General features: G+C 47.5%; 1 long non-coding RNA gene across 1 annotated transcript; it reads left to right on the top strand.

Moving 5' to 3' along the window:
- The first annotated feature begins 363 nt into the window (after nt 1–363).
- On the top strand, nt 364–2792 carry LOC112444518 (uncharacterized). Its single transcript, XR_003032878.2, has 3 exons — nt 364–519; nt 897–1043; nt 2490–2792. It is a non-coding gene; the product is annotated as an uncharacterized lncRNA (long non-coding RNA).
- The last annotated feature ends 19916 nt before the right edge of the window (nt 2793–22708 follow it).

Here is a 22708-nt window from a genome sequence, read left to right on the forward strand (position 1 = left end):
CTGCCATCTCCTGTTTCCCGAACCGCCTGTGACAGTGTGTGGACCAGTTTCCTCACTCAGGGAGGGAGGGCTCCTGTCACTATTCATGAGAATGGTTGTCAAGCACATCTCCCCTGGCCAGAAATAATAATAGTAATCATGGTAATAGTAGCAATAGTTGCTAACATTTAGTGAGTACTGGCTATGTGCTGGAAACTGCTAAATGTATCATTTCATTTAATCTTCAGAGCAAAAACTCTATTAGCTCCATTCCCCAGACAAGAGATGGGAGCTCAGAGAGAGTAACTTGTCTGTAGCTGCCCAGCTGGTCAGTAACAATGCCAGGATTCCAAGTCAGGGCTGTGCAGTCATAAAGCACATGCTCAGACATGCAGTATGAGGGAGCAGACCTGCCTGTGGGGCTTGTGGAGCCCATGCTGCAGGGAGGGGAAGTTTGAGCAGCCAGAACCCATGGGGAGGAGGACAGAGTGACGACAGGTGTTGGTGGCTCAGATGTCCAGCACTTGGCTGGTGGTGGTGGTGGGTGTCATGCAGGAAATACCCAGGGGTGTGGGGCTGGCAGACAAGCTTGGCTACCTGGAATCTGGAGAGGTGGGGGTGCTCTGGGAAGGTTATTCATGTGTGCATGTCCAGCAAGAGGGCAAACAGGTAAGCCAGCATGTAGGGGTCGGCCCTGGGGAGGGAGGCCAGGTGACGAGCCCTACCTCACATTCGGAGATTCCTCTGAAGCCTTCAGAAGCTTCAACAAACTAAGAACACCAGGCCTGCCCAACCAGCCTCTCTGGAGAGGGGCTTCTGGAGTGGGTTTTACACAAGGTCTTTGGGTGATTCTGATTCAGATGCTTGTGTGTGTATGTGTATTTGTGTGTGGGGCGTGATACTTCTGGAAACTCCAGTCCAGGAGAAGTGATGAGAGCTGGGAAGGCCCAAATCTCAGAGAAAATGGACTTCAGGACAAGTAAGGCTGGAGCTTGAGCAACAGACACGAGACGAGTGCTGGCCATCAGGACAGTGGGATGGGGCTCCCAGAGGTGCCCCCCCAGGTGAGTGGCATTGGGCCCCCCATCAGGTCTCTCCATGTGGGGCTGATGGGGCAAAATTTAGGATTCGGGCTTGAAGCAATGGGGGTGGGAGAGATCTTGTCATCTCCTCACTTAAATCTTTATAGGGGCTTCCCTGGTTTTGTTCAGTCACAAAGTCATGTCCAGCTCTTTGAAACCCCATGGACTGCAGCATACCAGGCTTCCCTGTCCTTCACTATCTCCTGGAGTTTGCTCAAACTCATGTCCATTGAGTCGGTGATGCCATCCAACCATCTCATCCTCTGTCGCCCCCTTTGCCTACTGTCCTCAGTCTTTCCCAGCATCAGTGTCCTTTCCAATGAGTCAGTTCTTCACATCAGGTGGCCAAAGTATTGGAGCTTCAGCTTCAGCTTCAGCATCAGTCCTTCCAATGAATATTCAGGGTTGATTTCCTTTTGGATTGACTTATTTGATCTCCTTGCAGTCCAAGGGGCTTCCAAGAGTCTTCTCCAATACCACAGTTTAAATGCATCAGTTGTTTGGTGCTCAGCCTTCTCTGTGATCCAGCTTTCACATCCATACATGACTACTGGACAAACCGTAGTTTTGACAAGACAGACCTTTGTCAGCAAAGAAATGTCTCTGCTTTAATACACTGTCTAGGTTTGTCATAGATTTTCTTCCAAGGAGCAAGCATCTTTTAATTTCATGTCTGCAGTCACTGTGTGCAGTGACTTTGGATCCCAAGAAAACAGGGCTTCCTATTCCTACAAAATAAACCCAGACTCCTTCTGTGGCCGTCATGACTCTGTGTGATTGAGCCCTTGGCTGTCTCTCAGGTCTCATTCCCTTCCAACCTCCTTGCTCTTGTCCTGTTGTATCCATATTTCTCTTTCAATTCCCCTAATAGATGCTCCTCTTCACCTCTGAGCCTCTGAACACGCTGGTCCTTTGCCCTGATGAGCCAGTGATGGTCTCCTTCTCTCTATCCAGTCCTGAACAAAGCATTGGCCCACCTATCTGAGATGGCTCCCTGCACACTCCACCCTACAGCTACTTCCCGTCTCTCTTCTCATTGCTTTCTTTCACGGCTCTCCCCAGTGATGTGATGTGATGCCCTCAGCCACTCCCAGGGGGCTGTCTGTCCATGAGGCTGGCGGGTGAATCTGGTTTCTCTGCATATCCTTCACACTCCCACCTTGTTGGCACCTAATTAGTATTTAGGGTTGGGGGGGGATGTGGGTAAGCTGCAAAGCTCAGGGAAAATCTCTCTGGGAACTTTTCTGAAACATTTTCTTTAACACTAATCTTTCGTTGTGGTGAAATAGGAGAAGGTCACATCACCTTCTGGTTTTATTGTGCGGGTCTGAAAGCGATGAGGTTGGGGGAGAGGAAGTATGCTTTCACTGCCCCTTAAAACATGAAATAATAAATACAACATCCATTGATTGCTTACTCTTCTTCAAGGCTTTGCTGGAAATGCCATCCCCCATCTGGAAGCCCTTCCTGACTGCCACCTACCTGAGCCAGTCAGATGTGACTGCTCCATTTCCTGTACTTTTGCTCACCTTTGGTATGTCTTCTATGGTGCTTACCATTCTGCCTGAATTGTGCTACATTTGTGTGCACGTCTTCTGTGTTACATGTACACGTCTGAATTCATCAGGATGCTTTTGATGGTAACCAACAGAAACTCGGCACAAAGCAGCATAACCCAAATGGAATGTATTGACTCACGTAACTAGGAATAAAGAGCGGGTACTAGCATTGGACATGGCTGGATGGATACAGGGTGGCTGTGATGGGAGCTCCTTTCTCTCCTGTCTCTCTGTCTCTCTCACTCTCCTTTCCTCCATCTCTCGTTTCCTCCCCACCCCTCTCTCATTATTCCGTCTCTTTGCTCTTCTCTCTATACAGAGACCTCATTCTTTTCCACTGAAGAACCTTCTCTATGTGGTAGAGGATCTGACCACTGTCAGCTCCAGCTTATTGCATCACTGATCACTGTCCATGGAGGATGAATCTCTCTCCCATTGTCCTTATATCCAACCCCACCAGAGTGTTCCGATTGGGCCCTCTTGAGTCACATTCTTAGCCCTTTGACCAATCACTATGAACGGGGAGAGGATTGATGTGGCCTTGGTTACACACACATCCTTTCAGCCAGGCACAGGCCAGGGATATTGGCAGCCTCACTAGGATCACATGATTAGACAGAGGAAGGAGTAGTTTGCCAAAGAAAGAGACATGGAAAAGGGGTGCTAGGCAGATAAAAGAAGCTTACTAAAATATCTTATAATGTCTTCTATTTCTATCCCGTCTCTGTTAGACTTGATGCAAGATCTTTTCCACACGCTGTTTCTAATCCTTTTAATAACCAATAAAAGGTACATCTTATTTGTTGGGTATGGTACATCTTATTTTAAAAGATGTGAAAACAAAGTTCAGAGAAGTTAAGTGACTTACCAAAGCCACGTGGCTAGTAAGTAGCTAGGCCAGGCCTCAGACACAGGTGTGTTTTCCCCCAAGGCCCAAGCTTGACCCACTGCATTATTATTCCTAGTGGTAGAGATTATCTAGGAATAAAGAGATAGGTAATCTCATATATTCCCACTTGGAACAACACTAATGAATATTTTAAAATTATTTTGTAATTTTTCTTTGGTATATAAGACAGGAATTTAAAATGTAATTTTAGTTCAGTGTATTATTAAAGGTTATATTATAAAGTTTATTTACTCTTTACTTACTCTTTAAAGAGTAAACATATCCATTATGTTTAAAGCTGAATTTGGGCATTTTCCCCATTGAATAAGAGATAAATGCTGTTTAATTATATAAAAAGGTGATTTGTTGACAAATTTTAATTTGATACATTATGTTTCATTTGGGGAGCAAATATATTTTGAAATTCAGGTTGTAATTATAGTTGTACCATAAAAACTGTTCTTGGGATCTCTTGTTTGGAGTTATTTAAATTTTTGTGTTTTGAAAAATCAGTTTTTTTTTTTAAATGTAGAGTTTTGTTCCATTCGATATTGAGATAGATGAAAGAGAAAGTTTGAAAGTGCTATTTGTAGACACTTTTCAAAAACATATTACAGAAGTGGAGCATCTTCATTCTTAATAAATAAAAAAGCCAAGTTGACTATAATTGCCACTGTATGTTTTCTCTTTTTAGCATTGGTTTATGGAGTTCTAGGAAAAATTTCAAAATTATTCTGTTTTTTATGTTCCTCATTAACTTGATATTGTATTTCCATCTCAGAGTTCCTTATGCTTCTTGTCTTAAATCAATGGTCCATACTGAGTGTAAATTAAACAGAGTATGACTAAACATAAAGAGAATTTAATACTGCATGATAGTGAAAGCCACCAGGATGGTTCTCGACCATGGCTGAGTGATGAGCCCATGTTAGCAGGCTGATCTGACCTCAGTGGACTCAAGGTAGGTACCCTTTCATGGGCATGCCTTCTGAGCACTCATACCATCCCATTTAAAAAAGTAATTATTTTACAAATTTGGAAAAGAAAGGGGAACATAGTATCATTGCCTTTAAGCGGATGAATTCCTTGCATTAACTTCAGGAGCCCTTGGGATCACAACCAACCATTGGGAAGTGCTTTGCAGCAACTTCCATCAAACTGTGGGGCTGGGGGCACATCCCAGAACTCAATCATCTTTGCACGTGGCACCCTTCATGGTGCCGGCCCAGCACGTTTCCTGTAGGTTGAGAGGCTGCGTTGTTGTGGATTGGGGCGAGCAAGGATAAAAAGGAGGGAAAGATCAATGACCCCTCTTTGAGAATATTCTGTTTCCCAGTTTTCAAGGGGGTTGACTGCATAGAGCAGATCTGGAGCGTGTCCGCACCACCAAGGAATGAGAAGTGGCAGAGAGATGCTGGCAGGGCTGGAAAGAGAGGCAGACACTCCCCAGCAACCAGTGTGTACTCCCAGGTCCTGTCCTCCCCGCACGAAGAGCCGAGATAATGAAGACAGAACAAGTTCAGAGAAGGGCAGCAGAAGCGATCCAGGAGACATGACTTACGGGAGGAGAGTTTAATTGGTTTAGCCTAAAAAGCCCATTACGCTCTCTGGTGGACACGGTGATGCTATAAATATCTGCAAGTTGACAACAAGGGAGAGAGGCTGGAATCCGTCTTTGCTGGGCACTGATGTTAAGGTTGGAGGCTTGGAGGGAGGGCAGAAGCTGCTCAGGGTTGGAGCTGGCTTTAGAGGCTTGAAGGCTTTTTCTCACAGTCAGAAAAAATCCTTTGTTCAAACAAAAGTATACGTGGAATTCTGTTCCACGAACAGCTCCAGCAGGGAGCCTCTTGAATGACGTGGAGGAGGGTCTGGGCCCTTTTCTGCCACCCCATCCCCGCCGCAGGCACCTCCCCAGGCTCCCTGGGCTTAGCTGGAAAACCTGAATCCCATACGAGGGAGTGACAGTGTCCAGGCAGGAGCCAGGGAGGGGGATACAAAAACGGGGATGGGATGCAGCTCCAAACAGGGTTGCTGGGCCAAGAGGGGTTTGGGATGAGATCCTGGCAGCTGTGATGCAGTCACCATCAAGCCTCCTGAAGAACTGAGCTCCTTATATGGCCAGTTGGGGGCAGGAACCCGGGGTAATATGCATGACCTCATGCGCATACGCTTGCTGGTCCGGAGAGGAGTTCAGCTTTCCGGGAGCACCTCAGGGTGTCCAGGTAATAGTCCATTAGAAGGAAATGGGTGGCAACCTCTGGACCTGGGGGCTGCCCAGAGCAGGCAGGGTGGCGAGGGTGAGAGTCCTAGACCCAGAGTATGGTCCAGATCTCTGTGAATCTGCTGTATGGCCTTGGTGGGGCTAGTTCTCAGTTGGGTAAGAACAGGGAGTGAAGGGAGGGATAAATACTGGGCCCTCAGATGAGACAGCTAGGCTGTGAGAGCCCACTGAGGGTTCCTGGAAAACCCCTTACCTTCTCCATGCCTTGGTTTTTTAATCTGTGAAATGGGACAGCAGCCTCATGCAGCTTTTGTTGAGGATTAAATAGAGTGCCCCCTGTAGAGAGCTCAGCACAATGCCCAGGGCAGCTAAATGTTGGCTCTGGTTATTTTTATTCCATCAGTTAATTGGGTTCCAAGCTTCTTTGCAGTTTACTGTTGGGATAGGGGTTTTCTATAGGATAAGGAATGTGTCACAGAGGACAGCAGAGGAGATGGGGAACCGTACTGTCCCTGAGCATGCCAGGGCGAAGGTAGTCCTCCAACGCCATGGCTTCGGTTTCATGTGCCTCCTCTCACCCCACGTGTACGTTTGATCATCCGTTTATTCAGCTCACTCTTCTGGAACATCCTTCAACCACGGGCTAGGCACTGCTAGGGGTTGAGGCTGCCATAGTTCTGGCTTGGTCCCCACCCTTGTGGAGCTTGTGCCTGAACAGGATGATGGTTGACCTAAACCAGAGAAGTTGGTGCTTTGGCAGAGGGGCACAGGGCAAGGGCTACTAATCCAGACCTGGGGAAAAGGGACAGGAGGGCTTCCCAGGGCCTGTGAGGTTTAAGTGGAGAGATGATGGACACCTAGCAGCTGGCTGGAGAAGGTGGGAGGAGACGGGGAAGAGAAGGAAGGCTAGGGATGAGTGTGCTAGAAAGGGCAATGGCATGTGCAAAGGTCCAGGGGCCAGAGACAGCAGCAAACACTCATGAGCTTCAAGTCCTCAGGGACCACGGGGAGATGGGGTCAGCAGGGCCTCATGAATCAGGGGCCATGAGTGAGGAATCAGGGGCCATGTGTGTGATTTTTCCTCGGAGGGGTGGGTGGGTGGGGAGCCACTGAGGAGTGCTAAGAAAGGAACTGACACGCTCATATTGGTGTTTTAGGGACACCTCCTGATATTCTTCTGAGAATCGATTGAAGAGGCAGGTCTATGGACAAGGGACTGTTGGAGCCCTCCAGATAAGAGAATGAGAGGGAGAGAGCAGGACAGAATTAAGAGATATCTAAGATGGCAACCCACTCCAGTATTCTTGCCTGGGAAATCCCATGGACAGAGGAGCCTGGTGGCCTATAGTCCATGGGGTCACAAAAAGAACTGGACATGACTGAGTGATGAAACAGCAAAAACAAAGGGATAAAAGACGCACATCTGTGAAGGAGAGGCTGCAGGGCACTGGGGAGAAAAAGAGCCTAAGCTTCTAGCCTGGGCACTGCTAGAGACAGAAAACTGGAGGAACAGGGGGATTGGGGCCAAGGATACAGTCCTTCCTTTTATGTCCTAGATATGAAGCTTGGACCTCTAACAATAGCTCTCCAAGGGTAGGGGCTATGCACCCTCCTCAGAGCCTGGAAGGGAGGCTGCCCTCCAGATAAGCCAGAGCGCTTCTGCACATGAGCACGTCTGCTCCTTAAATGACTTTGTAAAGCCAGCTCTGTGTTTATCCTCACTACCAGTTACGATGCAGAAACTGAGGCCCACAGAGGCAAACTAAATTGCTTCTGGTTGCAGAGTCAGTTCTAGTCCTGATCTGACACTCAGGGTGAGGAGAGCTATGCTAGGAACTGGTGCAGGGCCTCTTGCCCAGGAGGGCTCAGGAGTGGCCTTGGCAGGGGTGGGAGGGTGGAGGCATCCATTAGATTTTCTAAAAATGTGTGTAGAAAAGAATGCACAGGTGACTTTTTCTGGGAAGAAGTTCTATTGCTTTCGTCAGGTTCTCAAAGGTTTCTGTGACCGCCTGATTATAAGGACCTAGAGAGGACCTGGGGCTTCCTGCTCCTGTTTGCAGGATCTGGGGTGAGGGCGGGGGAGGAGGACAGAGCAGCGGGCGCATCTGTGTGAGATGCAAGGAAGTTAGTGGCCCCTGGTTGTCCCAGGTGACAGGAACATAATCCAGTGACCTCTGGCCCACAAACATATATCAAGTGTGAACCAATAAGCAGGCCCTCTGTTAGGGGCTAGGAACCCAAAGGAGAGAGAGACACAGGGTGATCCTCATCTCCATGCCCTGGGGGAGTCAGTGAAGGGGGATCCATTGCACATGTCCCTAACCTGTAGTTTTGGGGAGCAAAGTCCTAAAAGGGACAAAGTGAGGGAGGGTAGGGCGCAGAAGAGGAAGGGACTGGGACCTTGATTGTCGCAGGCCACTCACTGGAGAGGCCTCCTTCTGGTGTCTGCACTCAGAGAGCCTGTGTGTGTTTGTGTGTGCACTCTGGTCTCACTCATTCTGGGGAAGCGAACCATGCAGATGGGGCCCTAGGTCTGGAGGGAACGCTGGATGGGACCCCACACCTGGGAGCACATTCCAGCAGGTTGGAGGCTGGGTTCCTAGCAGTCAGGGCATTGGGTGGGTAAGTTGTTTCCTGGTGTTGACTGAGAAAGTGATGGGGGTGGAGTGAGAGGAAGTGGGTAAGAGGAGTGTGTGTGGTCCAGCAGAGAAAGGCTCTGGGGAAGCTGCCCATGGGCCCCCAGGGGACTCTCTTCCAGTAAAGGTGAGAGAAGCTCCGGCCCTGACCACACACAGCCCTCAGTCTATGCCCGTGTATATAGGACTGGCATTGGCCAGTACATTAAGACTAACACCTCCATAACTTTGCTACTAGCATCTCCCAACTTGCCAAAGAGGACATGAGGCACAGAGAAGACAGGTAACTCATCTGATCTCACATGGCCAGGAAGTGGTTCAGTTGGGAATCCAGCCCAAGTCTGGCTGACGTTGTCCCGTTCTTGTCCCGGCCTTTGTCCTCAAAGAGTAGTGTTAGTCTTGTTCCTCCTCCCTTCTCTCTCTCCTCCCTACACCCCACCTACACACAGACTCCGGGCCAGAGCAGGCTGCCAGGGTCTCCAGCTGCAGGCCTGGCCGGGACACCAGCTGGGGCTGCCTGCCGACCCATTCCCAGCCCTCTCCTGCCCTCTTATGGCCGCCCCTGAGCCAGCCTCTGCTACAGAGCTCCCTGGGGTTCACCAGTGACCTTGGCAAGGATGTCCAGGGCCCTGGCTCCTAGGAGAGACAGAGAGGGAAGCTGGGGAGCTCTTTCCCCCAGGGACCATGTCAGGAAGCACCCTTGGATCCTCTTTCCACAAGAGAACAGAGACAGCTCCATGTCCCCACCCCACCCCCCAACACAGCTCTCTGCTGCCTGGAAGTCAAAGAAAAACACCAACGACAGGTTCCTCTGCCTCATTCCTCCCAATTTCTCTCCTCTGACTTTGCGCTCCATTTAACCTCCAGACTTCGCAGTCCCCAGATCTCTGCTCAGTTAGTCCCTTTATCTACAAATGCAGGTTCCTTCCCTGAAGCACCTTCAATCCCACCTGGAAAATCCTACTTCCTCCTCCACTGCATGCCCCCAGCGGACGAATGCTCCCTGTCTTCCCCTGGCAAGACACAGTTACTTTTAAAATCAACCTGAAACCCCACGACTCACACCTCGATGTGCAGCCCCTCAGTAGGAGCCAAGGTGCACCTGGTATTTTCTTCTTGATTTTTTATCATTATATGATCATTTTCTTCTGCTGGTACCTATTCCTTAGAACAATAATTTTTAGTGGCTCTGATTTTTTGTCAGGTAGACTGGGAGTTCTCAATCTGGGCAAGGGGTGACATCCGACTGCTCATTCAACCCCAGGAGCTCTGCTTATATGTTTTCCACAGCCTCTTTGTTGTTCTTGTTGTCATTGCAATACATTGGAGCTCTGGGAGAGATTTTATTTGGAAGAAAATTTGTGCTTTAAAGCAATTAAAAATTACAGAGGTAAATTAACAACTATGTATCTATCCAAATGTGTCATTTTAAAGGATGGTTTTGTGCATGTAGACTGTTCTTCTTTTAAAATTATTTCCTCGGCATTATTTTTTCTGCTTGGCATTGCGGTCCTCCAGAGAGGGCATGTGCCTTGGCTCTGCGCATGAAACAGTCTCCTGAGAGCCAAGGGCTGGGTCCTGGTCATCCCCAAGTCTGGCCAGGCACCCAGCACACAGTAGGTGCTCTTGTAGCTCTGGTGGAATTGAACGTGAAAGGGAAGGTTGCTCCATGTGCCAGGTTGGATGGGCGAGAAGATCACGTTCAGAATCGCCCAGCGGATCAGGGAACAGCAAAGGTGCTGAGTTAGTCTGTCGTCGGGGCCAAGACCACCTCTCTTTGAACACTATGCAGTGTACAAAGTCCTTTCATGCACCTTTGTGATGACTTTCTCATAGATATTAGGATTCTCATTTTATAGGTGAGGAAACTGAGGCTTAAAGACATTTGTTGTTGTTCAGTCTCTAAATAGTGTCCGACTGTTTGCGACCCCATGGACTGCAGCATGCCAGCCTTCCCTGTCCTTCACTGTCTCCAGGAGTTTGCTCAAGCTCATGTCCATTCAGCTGGTAGCTTGTCTCAAATCACACAGTTACTCAGTGGCTAGGTGGGGACCCTGGGCCAGGTGTGGGCCCCCACCCCAGTTTTGCTGGCCAGGAGCTGCTGACTGCACAGCGTAAACGGAAGTGCTCCGAATGGGAAGCCAAGTTTGGTGATGAGGCTTATGAACTATTTGCTAAAACCTCAGGCTAAGTACTAGGCATTCTGTGGTCTTGACAAAGTGTAAACGCCTTCCCTTGAGGAGACGGCCTCTGTAAGCCGGGCTTTCTTGGCTGGGAATCCAGGTCTGGGTTCTAAGATGTGCATAACTTTGCTGTTGGTGGAGTTCATGTTCCCGAGCTCTTCCATGGCGTCGGTCATAACTGTCAGGTAAAGGTTTGCGTTTTCCCCTCCACCAGGGACCTCCCAGCCGTTAGGCTGAGCCTGTCTCTGTGATTCAGGCCTTTGGAAGTGTGACAGGGAAGGGTCTGATATTGAGGAAGGGCCTGCCACTTGCCAGGTATGTCACTTGCACTCTCTTATTAAAGCCTCCGCATGAGCCTGAGAAGTAATCAAGCCCAGGTTCCAGATGAGAAGCAGAGACTCACCCAGGGCCCCACACCAGGGAAGACAGGAGCTCAGTCTTGAACTTGTGTTGGGCTGGTTGCCTTTCTCTTGTTTCTAAGGATAAGGGCTCAGTATCCTAGCGGGGAGTTCTTAGAAACCAGTAACATCCTGGGCAGGAACCTAAGCTGTATTTAATCGAGGCAAAAGTAGAAACTATTCCAAGAAATCAGAGACACTTGAGAGCATTTAAAATCTGTTTCGAGAATTCCAAGGACAGAGTCCTTGGAAAGCTGCTGACAAACAGCTTTAGAATTAAGGGGCTTAGAATTCTGCTCAATTCAACAAACTTTTATTATAGGCTCAGGTGCTTTGGGGAAGCAGAGATGGACGAGGCAGGTCTCTATCTCTACAGAGTTCTCCAGAGTGGGGCAGAGGTGCTTCTGGCATCACCGTATTGAATGGCATCCTCGAGTGAGGGTCTTCAAACAAGTTTGCGAGCATCACATGCTGGGCCCTTCTCTAGTAGCTCATCCACACCAGCCTTCGCAAAAGCTTGAGAAGGAAGGACATTGGCATAATTTTCTCTAGTCCCCCCAAACTTAACTGGCAATGAGTCCCCCTCACCACCACTGCCCTTTTGTCCCCAGTGAATTATTTATTAACATCCTCAGAGTATTCCATAGAACATATTTTGGACATGGTGTGTGGCCTGGGGCAGCTCCATGATGGGACTACAAGGCTTAAGAATGAATACATTCTCATTTTTTAAAGTAAATTAGAAGGTTCTACCTTTGGGGGCTATTCATCTCTCCCACTCTTTCCTCTCTTGGGCAGAAGATGTGTCTGCTGCTTGGGCTTAGCCTTAGCTGCTTTCTTAAAAGGGTGTCTTGTGAACTTGAGGGATTACTCAGGCCTTGAGCCTTTTAGATAAAGGGATCTCTTGGGTAGACAGCCAAGTGTTTGAGGGATGTGAATATGGTCACGGCTTTCATGATGTATGCAAGAACACAATTTCCAATAAGAAATTGACAGCCTGCATATTAATAGGGAGAACATACTGGAAACCAGCCAAGCAGGGGCCATCATCTCAGCCTGGAGGGGTTCGTCAACAGGGCTTGGCTCTCATCTATACTGAGGTCACTCTGCCCCTGGCCAGAACCATGGCGTTTATTTGCAGAATGAAAATAGGTGGCAATTGTTTCCAGCATGTCAACACCCTTTGGCTTGTAACAGTGGCTTCTTCTTGGAGTGACACGTAGCAGAGCTATTTACCCAGCAGAGCCAGTGTAGAGAAGTGACCTAGATGCGTAGGGCTGTAACAAAATTAAATGCCTTCACGGGTGTGGTGACATTCTTCCTTGGTGGGGAAATACTCTGGCACAGTGATTAAAAGGATGTTCTCTGGTGTCACGCAGGCTTGGCTCAGGACTGTCATGTGATCTTTCTGAGCCTGGGGTTTTTCTGCCAAAGAGGGTAATTCCTGCCTTGGTGTATGTCTAGCACTTGATGAATTTGAAGGGTCCCCCATCCTGGGTCTGCTGTTATGACTGGATTGTCAAGAAGAGAGAATGCATGTGAAAATGTTTTATACAGTGTAAAGGGCTGTACAGTAGAAAGGGTTATAGCTAAACTTTATTGAGTGTTCATTATTTGCCAAGGTCTGTTCTAAATGAATTACTTCCATTATCTCGTTTAAGCCTCACCACAACCCCATGAGATAGGATCCTATGATTCTCCCCACTTTACAGATGAGGAAATTGAGACCCAGAGAGGTTATGTCCCTAGCTTCAGGTCACATGTAGAGGAGCTGGGATTCCTACCCAGGTGGGTCTGTGCAGAACCCCAGACCTCAGCTCTGAATCATTGCTGGGACATCTCTGGGGGTTGGGGGCAGGGATCTAAACGTTCTAGGTGGGCACAGGCTTCTGAGGGCTCCGGTGGTTTCCTGGGGCTTTTTGACCAGGTGCCCCAGTGGGGGACTGGGGAGGGAGGAGGAGTCTTCTGGCTCTGGCCCTCCAGGTGACAGTACTCCTGTATTTCCTGGTGATGAGGAGAGGTTTGTAATGAAAGCACTGCCATGAACTCTGCTGGGAGGTACTGGTTACAGGAACATTGATCGAGACTTTTGTCTCATTTAATCCTCACAACAACTGCCAGGAAGGGCAGCTGATTCCTTATTTATTGCTGGGGACACTGAGGCACTGAGGAAAACTGCCACCACGCAGCTAGTGAGCTTCAGAGCTGAGACCTGCCCCAGGATGCCCACTCTAGGGCGTGGGCATCTAACCAGCGTTCCACACAATGCTGTGGTTTCAGACTCACTGCAGGGCCAAAGTGCGAAACACAGCCCATCCCTAACCAGGCCTCTAGAGAACTAGGGGGCCCTTTACGTATTGATGTTTTATTAATCTGCATGACTAAGACAGGCCTTACTGTCCTGCTTTGCAGATGAGGGTTTAAAGACTTGTCCAAGGCCACCCAGCTAGGAGGGAGCCCTGGACCTGCCTGCCTCCAAAGCCCACCTGTGTCCCTGTGCTCCTTGGCACCCTTAGGAGCCCTCTGCTCTCTGAGGTTCTGAGTCCATGAAAGCCCCAGGAGCATCGTGTCCAACTCAGTGGGACACTCAGGGGACCAGGCGTCTGCTCACACCTACTTTCTGCCTCTTTCCTTGGCAGCCCAGACCCAAGGCTAAATAGTTTAAAAAAAAAAACAAAGCGTACTCATGAAAGGGAGACATGTGATGATGGGGTGAACTGAGTCACCTACCTTCCATCTGTGATGCCAGACTCACTAGAGTGCCAGCAGGGAATTTAGATTTCTTTTTCTTGGATCCTCTGGGCATTTCACTGTGCAGTCGTGATAAGTTCCTCTTCCTTAGAATCACCCACTTGTTCTGGTACCTCATTGGCAATGCAGAAAGGCATCAGGCTCAGGTCTTTGCAGCAGAGATCAGGGTGCAGACCTTGGACACAGTTGGAAGGGCTAGGCTGCAGAGTTGCCCCACAGGGCAGGGCTGATGAAACAGGATGGAGTGGGGTGGGGAGATGCTTGTACAGGCTGAGCCTGGGAAGAACAGGGGAAGCTGGGAGCACATTCATTCATTCACGTACTTGCTCCTTTCATCACACTGCATGAAACCCCTGCTGTGTGGCAGGCGCTGTGGTTGGTGCTGGGGTTAAGAGGCAGAGGCTCTGGAGCACATTGGACTGAATTCAAATTCCAGCTCCATCCCCAGGCCAGTCATTTAACCTCTCTGCAATCAGCATCCTCATCCCCAAACTGAAGACAGTGGCAGCACCCAGCTCTCTGAGCTGCAGTGAAGGATTAGATGAGATTAGGTACATTACACTGTTTAGAAGACTGCATGGCACACAGGTAAGAGCTGAATAAGTGGTGGCTATTAGAGCTATTATTATCTCTGTCCTTGGGAGTTCACAGTCTGGTGAGACACAGACATTAAAAGAAACAGATAATTTCCTAATGACTCGGCTAGGAAGTGATGCTGAGTTTTACCAAGTAGCGGTGTCTGAATTTCCTGCCTCCCTGCACCCTACAAGATGCACTGAGGTCATATTTGCTCCGGAGGTGGGACCGTCTGCAAATGCTCTGACCATCCTGATCCCATGGGGTGAACAGTTTCACCTTCTGAAAGGAGAGAAGAACCGCGTTGGGACTGGAAAGAGTTGCAGAGGATCCTTTTTGATTCTGTACTGCAGACAGGAGACAATGAGATGGAAAATCCAAATGGCTGAAATGAATACATAAGAGCAAGAAGTTTAACAGCCTGATGACAAGCAGCACAAGAAAGGATAATTCTCTGGCAATGATGAGCAGTTTGGAAGCGATAAAGCAGAAGAGGATTAGTGGGGTGAAGTTGGGAACCCTCATTCCTGGGCCTAGCAGAATTCCTCTGGCACTGGGGTGGAGGTCTGGTCAGCCGGCTGGGCTTGGTAGGGGCTCACCTTTCCATTTTGCTGCACCTGAAGGAATCACCCAGAGGTGGAACTCTGTTCTTAAGTATCACCTGCTTTATTATTGTCACGATCTTAAGGACAGTATTTCTCTGGCAGCAGAGGAGACAAGACTTTCCAATGACCCCCAGAAATTCTCAGCTTTAATTAACCTTGCGAGAATTTCAGTCTCTGATCCTAATGGTAGAAAAGAAACGATAATACTTTTTTTCTTTAGTATTATCAACCTTGTACCCAAAAGATCATCTTTAGGAGCTAAGTTTAAAATTTTAATTAAAAAATTATCATTTGGGGATACATCACAGTCTGTATGGAAAATCTATGTCCTTCTAGGAGGTCAGGATGAGGTGCTGACCTTAGGGTGAGATGGGAATGAAGGTAAATGTAACTGTTAGGTTTGCCTGCTGGATGGCTGGTTCACCGAGGTGGCTGCTGCCCTGTCCATGTGTGATCTAGACCCTAACAATATGGTTAAGCTGAGACCCCGTTGGCAAGAGGAGGATGAAGAGCAGATTGAGGGAAAGGGAATCCAGCAGCGATGTTGGGTGAACTAGCATCATACCTGGTTTGAGATTTCCTGCTGGGGTGACCTTGTCTTGGGGGGGGTGCAGATTGAATGGTGCCCCTCCTTCTAAAGAGGGGGGATGTGGACATGAAGATGTCCACATCTTCATTCCCAGAACCCATGTGGTGGTGGTTTAGTTGCTAAGTCATATCCGACTCTTGTGACCCATGGACTGTAGCCCGCCTGGAGTGATTTGCCATTTCTTTCTCCACAGAACCCACGAATGTGGCCTTATTTGGAAAAAGTCTTGGCTGATGTGATCAAACTAAAGATCATCCTAGATTATCTGTGTGGGTCCTAAATCCTTCAGTGCAGTTCAGTTAAGTTCAGTCGCTCAGTCGTGTCTGACTCTTTGCAACCCCATGAATCGCAGCACGCCAGGCCTCCCTGTCCATCACCAACTCCTGGAGTTCACTCAGACTCACGTCCATCGAGTCAGTGATGCCATCCAGCCATCTCATCCCCTGTCGTCCCTTTCTCCTCCTGCCCCCAATCCCTCCAAGCATCAGAGTCTTTTCCAATGAGTCAGCTCTTCTCATGAGGTGGCCAAAGTACTGGAGTTTCAGCTTCAGCATCATTCCTTCCAAAGAAATCCCAGGGCTCATCTCCTTCAGAATGGACTGATTGGATCTCCTTGCAGTCCAAGGGACTCTCAAGAGTCTTCTCCAACACCACAGTTTAAAAGCATCAATTCTCCGGCTCTCAGCTTTCTTCACAGTCCAACTCTCACATCCATACATGACCATGGGAAAAACCATAGCCTTGACTAGACGGACCTTTGTTGGCAAAGTAATGTCTCTGCTTTTCAATATGTTATCCAGGTTGGTCATAATTTTTCTTCCAAGGAGTAAGCGTCTTTTAAATTCATGGCTGCAGTCACCATCTGCAGTGATTTTGGAGCCCCCCCAAATGAATTCTGACACTGTTTCCACTGTTTCCTGATTATTTCCCATGAAGTGGTGGGACCAGATGCCATGATCTTCGTTTTCTGAATGTTGAGTTTTAAGCCAACTTTTTCAGTCTCCTCTTTCACCTTCATCAAGAGGCTTTTTAGTTCCTCTTCACTTTCTGCCATAAGGGTGGTGTCATCTGCATATCTGAGGTTATTGATATTTCTCCCGGCAATCTTGATTCCAGCTTGTGCTTCTTCCAGCCCAGCGTTTCTCATGATGTACTCTGCATGTAAGTTAAATAAGCAGGGTGACAATATACAGCCTTGACGTACTCCTTTTCCTATTTGGAACCAGTCTGTTGTTCCATGTCCAGTTCTAACTGTTGCTTCCTGACCTGCATACAGATTTCTCAGAGGCAGGTCAGGTGGTCTGGTATTCCCATCTCTTTCAGGATTTTCCACAGTTTATTGTGATCCACACAGTCAAAGGCTTTGTCATGGTCAACAAAGCAGAAATAGATGTTTTTCTGGAACTCTCTTGCTTTTTCGATGATCCAGCGGATGCTGGCAATTTGTCTCTGGTTCCTCTGCCTTTTCTAAAACCAGCTTGAACAACTGGAAGTTCACGGTTCACATTTTGCTGAAGCCTGGCTTGGAGAATTTTGAGCACTACTTTACTAGCATGTGAGATGAGTGTAATTGTGCAGTCGTTTGAGCATTCTTTGGCATTGCCTTTCTTTGGGATTGGAATGAAAACGGACCTTTTCCAGTGCTGTGGCCACTGCTGAGTCTTCCAAATTTGCTGGCATATTGAGTGCAGTACTTTCACAGCATCATCTTCCAGGATTTGAAATAGCTCAACTGGAATTCCATCACCTCCACTAGCTTTGTTCGTAGTGATGCTTTCTAAGGCCCACTTGACTTCACATTCCAGGATGTCTGGCTCTGTGATCACACCATCGTGATTATCTGGGTCGTGAAGATCTTTTTTGTACAGTTCTTCTGTGTATTCTTGCTACCTCTTCTTAATATCTTCTGCTTCTGTTAGGTCCATACAATTTCTGTCCTTTATCGAGCCCATCTTTGCATGAAATGGTCCCTTGGTATCTCTAATTTTCTTGAAGAGATCTCTAGTCTTTCCCATTCTGTTGTTTTCCTCTATTTCTTTGCATTGATCACTGAGGAAGGCTTTCTTATCTCTTCTTGCTATTCTTTGGAACTCTGCATTCAGATGCTTATATCTTTCCTTTTCTCCTTTGCTTTTTGCTTCTCTTCTTTTCACAGCTATTTGTAAGGCCTCCCCAGACAGCCATTTTGCTTTTTGGCATTTCTTTTCCGTAGGGATGGTCTTGATCCCTGTCTCCTGTACAATGTCACAAACCTCAGTCCATAGTTCATCAGGCACTCTATCTATTAGATCTAGTCCCTTAAATCTATTTCTCACTTCCACTGTATAATCATAAGGGATTTGATTTAGGTCATACCTGAATGGTCTAGTGGTTTTCCCTACTTTCTTCCATTTCAGTCTGAATTTGGCAATAAGGAGTTCATGATCTGAGCCACAGTCCATTCCTGTTCTTGTTTTTGCTGACTGTAGAGAGCTTCTCCATCTTTGGCTGCAAAGAATATAATCAATCTGATTTCAGTGTTGACCATCTTGTGATGTCCATGTGTAGAGTCTTCTCTTGTGTTGTTGGAAGAGGGTGTTTGCTATGACCAGTGCATTTTCTTGGCAAAACTCTATTAGTCTTTGCCCTGCTTCATTCCATATTCCAAGGCCAAATTTGCCTGTTACTCCAGGTGTTTCTTGACTTCCTACTTTTGCATTCCAGTCCCCTATACTGAAAAGGACATCTTTTTTGGGTGTTAGTTCTAAAAGATCTTGTAGGTCTTCATAGAACCATTCAACTTCAGCTTCTTCAGTGTTACTGGTTGGGGCATAGACTTGGATTACTGTGATATTGAATGGTTTGCCTTGGAAATGAACAGAGATCATTCTGTCGTTTTTGAGATTGCATGCAAGTACTGCATTTCAAACTCTTTCATTGACCACGATGGCAACTCCATTTCTTCTGAGGGATTCCTGCCTTCAATAGTAGATATAATGGTCATCTGAGTTAAATTCACCCATTCCAGTCCATTTTAGTTCGCTGATTCCTAGAATGATGACGATCACTCTTGCCATCTCTTGTTTGACCACTTCCAATTTGCCTTGATTCATGGACCTGACATTCCAGGTTCCTATGCAATATTGCTCTTTACAGCATCGGACCTTGCTTCTATCACCAGTCACATCCACAGCTGGGTATTCTTTTTGCTTTGGCTCCATCCCTTCATTCTTTCTGGAGTTATTTCTCCACTGATCTCCAGTAGCATATTGGGCACCTACTGACCTGGGGAGTTCCTCTTTCAGTATCCTATCATTTTGCCTTTTCATACTGTTCATGGGGTTCTCAAGGCAAGAATACTGAAGTGGTTTGCCATTCCCTTCTCCAGTGGACCACATTCTGTCAGACCTCTCCACCATGACCCACCTGTCTTGGGTGGCCCCACGGGCATGTCTTAGTTTCATTGAGTTAGACAAGGCTGTGGTCCTAGTGTGATTAGCTATTCCACGTTCAAGGTCAGAAGGGGTGGTGGTGAGGAGATACCCCTCATCCAAGGAGCAGCGGCTGCGCTTTGCTGGAGCAACTGTGAAGAGATACCCCATGCCCAAGGTAAGAGAAACTCAAGTAAGACGGTAGGTGTTGCAAGAGGGCATCATAGGGCAGACACACTGAAACCTAAATCCTTATAAGAACCAAAAAGCCATGTGAAGACAGAAGCAGAGATTAGAATCATGAAACCTGGGAATACTGGGAACCAGAAGCTGGAAGAGGCAAGGATTCTCCCCCAGAGATTTGGAGGGAGTACAGCCCTGCTGATACCTTGATTTTGAGCCAGGATACTGATTTTTGGAATTCTGGCTCCTAGAACTGTGAGAGAATAAATTTCTGCTGTTTTAAGGCCCTGAGTGTATGGTAATTTGTTGTGAGACCCTTAAGAAACTGACACAGTGGGTACAGAAAGAAGTGGTGGAAACATTGGTTGAAGACTGGAACCTGAAAAGACTGTGGGTTCAAATAGGTAGGATCTTTTGAGGCAGTGGGCCCAGGCAGGGTTGTTATAGGAAACAAGGGGTTAGAGATGAAGAGCCTCTTGTCCTCTTCCTCGGGCAGCACAAGCTCAGGCCAAAGGTGAGAGCTCCTGCATTACGTGGGTAGGGCCTCTCCGGGGCAACATGGGTGGTCAGATGGTGACTTACATTTGACTCCTACTTTCTCCATCCTTCTAGCTGTATCTACCTGCCTTGTTGTGCTCATGAGGAAGAGATTTGCCCAACAGACTTAAGGATGCTGGAGAATATAGACTAGCAGCGATGTCATCTCTGTGGGAGCTGACTCACACCAGAATCTAGTGCTTCAACCAGATATGTCAGTAGCTGTAGGGCTTCCGGACAGTGCTGGGGGCTGCCTGAGTTCCTGGAGACTGCTGAGATCAGAGCTCCATGTCTGGGCAGCTGGAAGGGGCTTTCTGACCTTCATGGCCCAGATTGCTGCTCACAAATGCTCAGTATTCTCATCCAGATTCTTGTTTTTTTTTTTTTCTTAAAGCTTTGGTACCTACTGCTCCCTGACTGCTGGGCAGCTTCAGGAGACAACAGCATGAATGAACAAGCAGCAAACAAATACAAAAGATAAATCACACACACAGCCAATCTCAGCTTGACAGCCTTTTTTTTCTTCTTCTAGGACACGTGTGTTTGTGGTTGCATATTATACTGCACAAATTAATATAGTCATATTTTCTGCTAGTAAAATTGCTGCTGGCTCATATAATGGGATTAAATATGTCAGTATTTCATGGTGTTCCGCAAAGAGCCCCATAACTTCCAGGTGCTCAGCCACAGGGACAAGTTTGAGAACCACTGATCTATAATAAAGGGTAAAATCATTGAACACACAAGCAAGCGGGTTGTTCGAAAGAAGCCATTTGTCACTAACCCATCAGCATTCTGGGAGGTGGAAACTGAATATGGGTACAGACAAACTAATAAATTTAAATTATTTAAATATTTCAAAGAGTATGTGATTAGACTTCTTGTCTAATAGAATTGATGTGAAACCCTCTCAAAGCCCTCTTTTGGCCTTCAGAGCTAAGCCAGAAATCAGTCTCATTATTTCACGAGCCAAGCATAGCCTCATGACTTCCTGGCCACACTCTGATGTGTCCTTGTCAGCCTGTCCATGCAAATAGATGCTGCATGTGTAAAATCCACACAGAGATGCTGGTCCCCAGCCCCACAGTCCACACACACTCCACTTCTCATCCTTGATTCAGGAAGCACCATCCAGAGAAGTGACTCTCCTGGGATTAGGGCTGTTGTCTCCTGGACCTGAGTTGTATTCTACTGAGCTATTATGACCAACCTAGACAGCATATTAAAAAGCAGAGACATTACTTTGCCAACAAAGGTCCATCTAGTCAAGGCTATGGTTTTTCCAGTGGTCATGTATGGATGTGAGAGTTGGACTATAAAGAAAGCTGAGCGCTGAAGAATTGATGCTTTTGAACTGTGGTGTTGGAGAAGACTCTTGCAAGTCCCTTGGACTGCAAGGAGATCCAACCAGTCCATCCTAAAGGAATCAGTCCAGGGTGTTCATTGGAAGGACTGATGTTGAAGCTGAAACTCCAATACTTTGGCCACCTGATGTGAAGCACTGACTCCTTGGAAAAGACCCTGATGCTGGTAAAGATTGAAGGCAGGAGGAGAAGGGGATGACAGAGGATGAGATGGTTGGATGGCATCACTGACTCAATAGACATGGATTTGGGTGGACTCCGGGAGTTGGTGATGGACAGGGAGGCCTGGCGTGCTGTGGTTCATGAGGTCGCAAAGAGTTGGACACGATTAAGAGACTGAACTGAACTGAGCTATCAGATAAAACCCTGGAAAAGGACATAGAAGCCTTTCAGTTATTGTTAAGAAGACATTCTGTAAAGGCCAAGAAACCTGAACATTGATTGACCGTCTGCCAGAAAAACATTATTCTCCTTCCGAACCTAGCAGTGGACCAGCCACAGGGGAGTATGGTATGCAACTTGGTCACAGGACATCCCCACATCAGAGTCAGTTCAAACAGGAAAGTTTCCAGAGGACAAATGGGGTGGTAATTTGGGATGCAAATGGCAGAAAAATCAATAGAATAATTAGACCATACAAAGAATTAAATTCTTATTTGATTAATATCAGATGATGATGAGAAAGAAGAAGATGGTTTAGAAAAAGCAAGTAAGAGATCCACTTTTGACCTAGAAAGGATGACTTGAAATCAAACAAACAAAAAAGTACTCTTGCAACTTGGAGTGGATTACAAGAAAGCCTACACAGCAAACAGCTAAAGGAAAAAAAAAGATTCAGCAAAACCCGTCTTCAACGGGTTCACAATCAGCTCTTAAAGAAAATTATGAGTTTGGGGCCTGTTGCTCATTCAGTAATAGTCTCGTCCATCCCTACCATGTGTCAGACCCTGTGCTGGGTCCTGGGGAAGACAGATACTATCTGCCCTTTAAGAAACGAGCTCCTTGGTGGGCATCCAGGAAGGAGGTGGTGATTACAGCATCAGGTGCATTGATGGGAAGGGTCCTGATGGGAAACCCAGCATCTGCACAAGGCAGGGGCATCTCCCAGGCGGGGGGATAAGGGTAGAGGGGCATCTCCCACGCGGGGGGATAAGGGTAGAGGGGCATCTCCCAGGCAGGGGGATAAGGGTAGAGGGGCACATCTTCATGGTCACGTGGTGAAATTCCTTGTGCAGGGCCACGCCGTGCCTCTCAGAGAGGAGCTACCAAGCACATATGGTTTTGAAAGCATTTTAATGACCGAGCCCATCATGCTGTAGCTGCCGCAGCCCCAGAGGCTGAGACAATGGGTAGCACAATGGAGTCTACTCTATTATAAATATTTGATCTTCTAAAATGGTATTACCGTAAATATTCTTGGCTGCCCTGAAAAGCTTCAAGCTCGCAGTTTTAATTTCCCACATTAGGAGTCTAATGAAGAGGATTTCAAAGTGTGCTCTTCAGGGACGGAGTTTCCTGGCAGGTCCAGTCTAGTCCCTGGCAGGGAGGTTAAATTCAGATTGGATGGTGACTTCTTTAGGTGAGGGAGATGGGCAGGCTGGGAGTGTGAAACCAGGGGACTGAGGAGACAGAGACTTGTCCTGGGGTCCTGGGAAGGTGGGGGAGGCTGTACTTCATCCAGGCTCCCAGAGAGGCGGTAAAGCATCTTGGCAGAGCCAGCACTGCTTCTGACTCACTGCGTGGCCT

The sequence above is a fragment of the Bos taurus genome, chromosome 26, assembly GCF_002263795.3.
Source record: "Bos taurus isolate L1 Dominette 01449 registration number 42190680 breed Hereford chromosome 26, ARS-UCD2.0, whole genome shotgun sequence".
NCBI lineage: Eukaryota > Metazoa > Chordata > Mammalia > Artiodactyla > Bovidae > Bos > Bos taurus.